This window comes from Calidris pugnax, unplaced genomic scaffold (assembly GCF_001431845.1).
Source record: "Calidris pugnax isolate Ruff unplaced genomic scaffold, ASM143184v1 scaffold21, whole genome shotgun sequence".
NCBI lineage: Eukaryota > Metazoa > Chordata > Aves > Charadriiformes > Scolopacidae > Calidris > Calidris pugnax.
This window is the reverse complement of record NW_015090770.1, coordinates 1,925,214-1,933,029: the sequence shown is the minus strand read 5'-3', so window position 1 is coordinate 1,933,029 and position 7,816 is coordinate 1,925,214.

The following is a 7,816-nucleotide window of genomic DNA, read 5'->3' as shown; positions in this document are numbered from 1 at the left end:
ATGAGCACTTCATCTCAATCCCTTCGCCTGCCCTTGCACAGCCATCCAGCATGCATGGTTTTAAGCTGGGAGTCTTCTGGGGCTGCTGCTGACAGCTGGATGCGTGTCCTGGGTCTTCCCCGAGCACCAGCCCTCTGCTTGCTCAAGTCAGTTGGGGACATCCTTCCCTCTCCAGCTCCCCAACCCAGGCAGAGAGCTCAGGGAATTGCCCCACCACTCGCTGTGGCAGAGTGCAAGCTGCTCTAGCACAAAGGGTGATGGCTGGAGCCCATCACCTCTGGCCCTTCTACACCACGGGAGGGCTTGCCTTCTGCCTTGCCTCAACACCCCTGAGTGACTGCGCTCCCTGAGCTCAAGGGGATCTTTTCCACCGTGTTACTTGCCCCAACAGAGAGTGAAACAGAGATTTCCTCCAGATGGCCCCCTTCTCAAGCCTTTTGTGTGGGGAATTCCAAACTACACATCTGTGTGCTTAAATCCTGACTTCTTCAGTAAATATAGCCACCTGTGAGACCATCACTGAGGACTCAGCACTGTGGGACCACCCAACAGGTTCTCTGCATGGTGAAAGTGAGCAGGTACCAAACGAGCAGGGCTGGGTGCCTCCCAAGCACGTATGGACCTGCTGCAGGGAGAGCAGAGGAGGCCAAGAAGAGCTTGCTTACCCCCTTACCACCAGCCTGGGTCCACTGTGTGCTCAGCAGGCACAAGGGGAGTGGCTGGGTGCCTCCCAAGCATGTATGGACCTGCTGCAGGGAGAGAAGAGGAGGCCAAGGAGAGCTCACCCCCTTACCACCAGCCTGGGTCCGCTGTGTGCTCAGTAGGCACAAGGAGAGTGTGCACTGTGGTTGCGGTTGAGGAGCTTCCCAGCTTTTTCATGGCCATCTCCAGCCTTTCTCTAAAGACTTTTTCTTGCCCTACCCTATGGCACAACATGGTGTTGCTGCCATCAACGCTTCTGCAGCTCACCGTTAGGACTCCTTTCCTCCATGATTCTCAATTTCCTGAAAAGCTAATGTGTTTTTATTAACGTCTCAACTAACCTTAACAGCTGCTGAGTGAATTCAGTTCTTCAGTCGCTAGCCCCTTCTCCTAGAAGCTTTTCTGTGCCGTGCTTTACTCCTACACAGTTTTCCTGCATGGTTTCTATGGCAACATGAGTTTCTCTCCATCTGCTGTAGATCCCCATTATCATGTTCAGCTGCTTGTTATCTCAGTCAAATGCCATTTCCAGGTGTATCATGACAACAAGATCAGTTTGGAAACCAAGCCAAAGCACTTGGTAATTTTTGTAGGCAAACCTGTCCTTCATAATTTGACTGCTGTGTTTCTATCTGAGCTCTACTCGTGGGACACTGATACTGAGTTGTTCTCATTACCAGATCTCCTACTTGTATCTGCACGCTCTAATCAATTCTGCATCCCCTTCATAATTTCTGAGTGACATCCTTCCTTCTCGTCGCAGCCTGTGCTGCCTACAGAGTCGGTATATTTGGATTCTGGAAAGTCTTTGTAGACATCTGTTGCCTGGGGTTTGACATCTATTTTATAGAAAATTAAGTTACCAGCACTGTTTTTCTTCTGGCAAATGCATTTTTCAGTTCTGCTACAGTCCTATTGCTTCTCCCGAAAACCTTCTCTGTTGGATTACAGGAAGCCCTAAAGAGTACAGATGATTTACAACAGGCCTCTCAGTCTGTTCTGCTTGAATTCCTTAAATTACTTAGAATTATGTAGATTTCTATAGGGCTAAAATCCAGTCTCCCTTTCTGCTAAGTACTTTTTTGGAAAACTAATTTAAGTGTGAGAAAAAAGTTGTTATTCCTATATAATCCCATCAGAACCTGCAGCAGAGAACTCAACTAAATAAAATGAGTAAAAACTTCACTGTTGATTTGTTTTCTAGATCCCATGAGTCAGTAAAAGCAGACTGCAAGAAGTCCGTGCGGAAGCTGTAAAGCTGTAAGTAATTTGGACTGTCAGCTCTTAGGGACATAAACTGACATTATTTATTTGTTCCTAACATCCTGGAAGAGCTGCTTTGAGACATTGCATGCTACCTCAGTATAAATGGTTACTGTTCACTACCTAAAATTAAAAGTAATTAAGCATACGATAATTTAGTGTTTATATATACACATTTAAAACTGTGCAAATCTTCTGTTTAGAATGTAATTCAGGGAAGGCTTGTGCGCAAAAATTTTCCAGTGGAAAATAAAGAGGCCCATGATACACAAGTAATTTTGATGCTGCCATCCACCAGGCTGCCCAGCGTAGGGTGAGGGTCAGGGGTGGTGTTTGCAGTTTAGGCAGAGTTGAAGCAGTAGGTTATTAAGGGTCTGCAGACCTCTGGAGGGCCAGGAGAAGGTTTCTGTGGACACTCACACCAGACAGGCTCCTCTCACACACCCAGACTGAACTTGGAAACCCTCATTCTGAACTCCAGACCTACCCCAACCTTAACGTGACCCATGGCTCCACAGGTGAGAAAACTCAACGTTTGGTGTTGAGTCCTGTGGAATTCAGCCCACAAGATGTAGCAAAAAAGAAAAAAAAAAAAAGCTTGATTTTCAGCTCCTTTTTCCCTAAACTCTGAAGCCTGCATTCCTAGAGATGCCAAGGAGGGATGCTCTCTGGTCACCACCACAGGGAGTGCAAAAGTCGTATTCTGCTTTGCTTTTGAGTACTCACAAGACAGGAGAGGCTCCCTGAACCTTACTTCTCTCCAAAGAGATCAGATAAAATAAGGCAGAGCATATTACCTGTAGCTCCATATGCCCATGCAGGATGTGAACTGTGATGCAGACAGTGCGGGACATCTTAGGAATACACACAGAAAGCCTCGTGAAAAAAAAAGGAGAAGGAAGTGATATGCAGAGAAAACTATGCTTCAAACATCCGAAATTAAAGGCACAGCTAAAAATCAAAACAAATCAGAGCTGCACAGGGAAGGAAAACAAGAACAAACAGGGTTTAGCTGCACGATGACAAAGACAGCAAAGGAAAGGATCACTGACAGTAACAGCAGGGAGGACAGCTAAAAGCTAAAGGAATATGTTGCTTCACTTTCCACAGGGAAGAAAATGCAAGCCCAGAGAGCAGAGGCAGCACAGCTTAATGGGCTAAAGGGCATGGATATGGAATTTACTGCATGCAACACACCACAGAACTCAACAGCTCTTTACCATTCACTTCTGAAGACTAAATAATCTCCATCACTGAAATCTGTAGGTTTTAGCACAAAATCTATAGGTTTTTTAGAGCAAATGTGAGCCATGAATAATGAAAGGCATGGAAGGAAGCAGAAAATGGGTTAAAGTACAAGCTAGGTATGTTGTAAGTAGACTAACCCAACATCTTTCTTTGATAAGATAATTGCATTTACAGACAAAGGAAAACTAATAAATCCTATCACCCTGGACTTTGGTAAAGTATTTCATTTGGTATTACCTAGACAATTACTAATTAAACTTGGGAAGATGAGGGTTAACATAAACACTATAAAATGCCAAAGGAAGAGTATTGGGGGTGAAAACTGCTGGTGGGGCTGATAGCAAAATTATAGGACTACAGGAATTGGGCTTACTGAATAATTTCCTTAGCTATCTTGGTGCAAAAAATGACTAGTGGGGTAATGAAATTTGCTAACAGCAAAGCTGGGAGTCATTTTCAATAGAGAGGAAATCCTTCAGGAAGAATTATGTTTTTGTTATGCCCTAGAACAAGACATGGGATAAAACCTAACAGCACAAAATGCAGGGACATGCACTGAGAAATTGATAAAATTTCTGCTATAAATTAAAATTTGTCTGCAATGAACAACAGAAGAGGAAGAGCCATGTGCCTGATGTAGTTATTAAAAAGGTAAATGCAGTCTTAGATGTAGGAAGGCACAGATTTCCAGGAACAACAAGTAAATATGTAGAAGGCACTACGTAAAATTCTGCTGGGATTTTAGGGCATCATTCAGGTTATCAGTGTTCAGCAAGTCTGAATTTGTGCTGGAAGAGGTGCAGAGAAGCGCTATCCAGATAAACAGAGGAAAAGAGGAGATAACAGAGTATGTCTTGCTGAGCTTGGCAAAATGGATGGTGAGGAGAGGTCTGATTCCTCTCTGTAAATACATTTGGGGTTTAAGGTGGGCAGAGTGGGGGAATAAGCACCAGGGGAGAAGAATCATTCACATTTATAGACAGCACTTGTGCTAGAGCAGATAGCCATAAGTTGGATATGAAAGGAGGAGAACGGCTCTCACTGTGAGAGTGATCTCAAACAGCTTCTCAGTAGGAGAAGATGGGGCAAAAAAAACCTAACCAGTTTTAAGATGGCACCTGTGAGCTGGCAGCAAGACCTGGGCAGAGAGTGTCCTTCCAGGACCGTCTCGGGCTCACCCAGGCAAGGAGAACAGAGATCTGGTGCCCTATCCCATACTCACCTGGTTCACCCAACTCACCCAACAGTACAGGGTGCCCAAATGTCACCAACCAGTGGCCATGGAAGCAAAGCACACAGTGGCCATATCTATATAAGCTGGAACGTAGGAAGTTCCACTCAAATATGAGGAAGAACTTCTTTCCAGTGAGGGTGGCAGAGCCCTGGAACAGGCTGCCCAGGGGGGTTAGGGAGGCCCCTTCTCTGGAGATTTTCAAGATCCACCTGGATGTAGTCCTGAGTGATGTGCTCTGGGCAGCCCTGCTTTGGCAGGGGAGTTGGACTAGATGATCTCTAGAAGGTCCCTTCCAACTCCAACGATTCCGTGATACCACAGGGCAGAGCATACTGCCCTTCACCTTGCCCTCAAGTCTCCCTCTCTACAGAGCACCCATCCCCTCATCTCCTCCCTGCCCATCCCCTGCCTGCCGAGTCTGACATTTCTCAGTCACGTTTTTGGGCATCGCCACCATCGGAAGAGCCACACCTGGCTCAGAGAAAAATGCCTGCCAGCTGCCCTGGCTTTGCAGCACTGACAGAGAGGTTTTTCTGTTTGCAGCAGCTGCGAGGCAGAGGAGAACCATTCGGCTGCATAACCTCCAGCTGCTGACACGTGCACGACCCATTAGGTGCGGAAGATCAGGTGAGCTTGGGTGGGGGTGGCCTTAAGAGGGTTGTCTTCACCCTCCCTATCAAGCGGACTGAGCTTTTATGTCTCTTACGTACTAATGACTCACACCTGAGAGGCAGAGCTTGTGGGCTCATGTGAAAAACAAACATTGTGCCTTTGTGGGAAAGAACAGATCTTTCTCCTTGTCTGATAAAACAACAGCCGTCAGCATCCGCCGGCCAGTGTGTGACATATGGCTCCAGGGCTCTGGAGTCTGGAAAAGGAGCCACTTCTGGGAGCGATGCTGTGTCCCCACACCACACTGCCACTGGGACAGCCTTGGGCATCCCAACCTGCCACGTAAAACTGCTACAGGCCACCTGGAACAGTCCTTTGTGCGTGAACAACCTCCCATCCATCTCCACCAAGTGAACGACCTCCCATCCATCTCCACCAAGTGAACGACCTCCCATCCTTCTCCACCAAGTGGTGACTGCACACACCCAGAGGACAGTTCAGAGTCACCTTCTTCCACGGCCAATTAGTGTCACAGATGTATAAGCCAATGCACGCACTCGCCGTCCCAGGCTGTGTCCTCTGCTCTTCACAAGGGCTGCCATATCCATCTGTCCTCTCATCCCCTGCCAGTCCCACCCCTGCCAGCTTCTGGCCACCTACCAAATGCTCAGAGCAGCCGGAATGTGGAGGGCACACAAATCCCATTGATCCAGAGGGCCACCAAACTGATACAGCTCCCCTTTGTAATTAAAAACTTCCACGTTAATTTAGATGAAATCACTGCAGTTTGCAATACTTAGTACTATTTCAGTTAGGGACACCTCCTGTTGCACCCATTGGTTGCAGAAGCCAGTGCTTCAGTGAGTGTGTCCTCCTCCCCTTCCCTGCCAGTCCCACCCCTGCCAGCTTCTGGGCACCAATCAAATGGTCAGAGCAGCTGGAATGTGGAGGGCACACAAATCCCATCAATCCAGAGGGCCACCAAACTGATACAGCTCCCCTTTGTAATTAAAAACTTCCACGTTAATTTAGATGAAATCACTGCAGTTTGCAATACTTAAGTACTATTTCAGTTAGGGACACCTCCTGTTGCACCCATTGGTTGCAGAAGCCAGTGCTTCAGTGAGTGTGTCCTCCTCCCCTTGGGGCCTGGGCACTCACCAGGACTGAAGAACTTCCAACAAGCAGAGAAGTCTGGGGGATGAACAGGGCAGGAAGGGTGATGGCTCCTCCTCACCTCATACAGTAGGTATCTTCCCAGGGGTTGGACAAGTTCAAGGGAGAAGAGAGCAAAGGGGCCTAGAGGAGCTGTACAGCCAGGGAAAGAGTAAATCATGGTGAACAGGCAGGAGACTGGAGGAAACACACCTGGAACCGGAGAAAGGCTCTTACTGTGCGTGTGGGTAATGCCTCCAGAGCTCCCCATCAGCCTCCACACATGCCTGGTGTCCCAGCTACACCTTCCTTTTCAGCAGCAAGATACTTACATGGCAGGATTTTGCCCTAAATCGTTCGTTATGTCCCCAAATCATGGCCATCCGGATGCACCACAAAGCTCAGCTGATGAAGGCAACAGCAGGCGAGCATATGTGTACCTCCAGAAACACCCACAGGCTCCTGAGATGCTGGCAGCCACCCTCCCTCTGGGAATCGGGGGGTCAAACGTCCTTGTCACATGGAGCCAGAAACCCAGGGAGACAGGCCCTGGTGGGAGGGCAGCAGACGTGGGGTCACCACTGAGCCTATGACCCCCCCGGAGACCCAGGATGAGGGGCAGCAGGAGGAGCAGGAGCAGGGAAGGTAGGAAAGGCAGCTCTTTGGCTGGAAAACAAGGGAGAAGGCTGCTTTGAAGAGGAGGCAGGGCGTAGTGGAGGGCTGAGAGGTAAAAATGTGGTAATTTGTAGGGCATTCCACGCGATGAGAGCGTGTAGGGGAACAGGAAGGATGCTCTGATGCTCTGTTCCACCCTTCCTTGCGGATAACTTTTTTTTGGTGTCCTATATAAAGAACCGCGGTGTATCCCATGATTAATCAAGGGAGCTGTAGGACATTGGGATTTCTTCTTACAGCTCGGTAGGCAGCTTGAAGGAAGTTTTAAAGCTATGGAAGCTGTAGTCCCTTTAAGGCAGATGGAGGATCTGATATTCTTCCCGTTTCTCCAGCACGAGGCATTGCGCCTTGTCCCTAAGTGATAAGGGAACGCAGATTGCTACCATCCTAATACTATATGATTTGGCCTCAAGTTACACCAGGGGAGGTTCAGGCTGGATATTAGGAAAAATTGCTTCACCAAAAGGGTTATCAGCCATTGGGATGGGCTGCCCAGGGAGGTGGTTGAGGCACCATCCCTGGAGGTGTTCAAGAGACGGGTTGATGTAGTGCTGGGAGGTATGGTTTAGTGATGGCGTTGCTTTTTGTTTGTTGCGGGGGTGTTTATTTTTGTCAAAATTAGGTTGACAGTTGGACAAGATGATCTTTAAGGTCCCTTCCAACCTAGAAGATTCTGTGATCTGAATTTGGCTCTGCCGACGCGATTGTAACCTTTCGGGAGAATTTAAGCCACAATGCATCTGGCTTTGGGGGGGGGCAGGTGGGACTTGGGGGTGTTGTTTCCCGTCCCTTCCAACCTAGAAGATTCTGTGATCTGAATTTGGCTCTGCCGACGCCCTTATAACCTTTTGGGAGAATTTAAGCCACAATGTGTCTGGCTGGGGAGGTGGGGGGGGCAGGTGGCACCTGGGGGTGTTGTTTCTCACT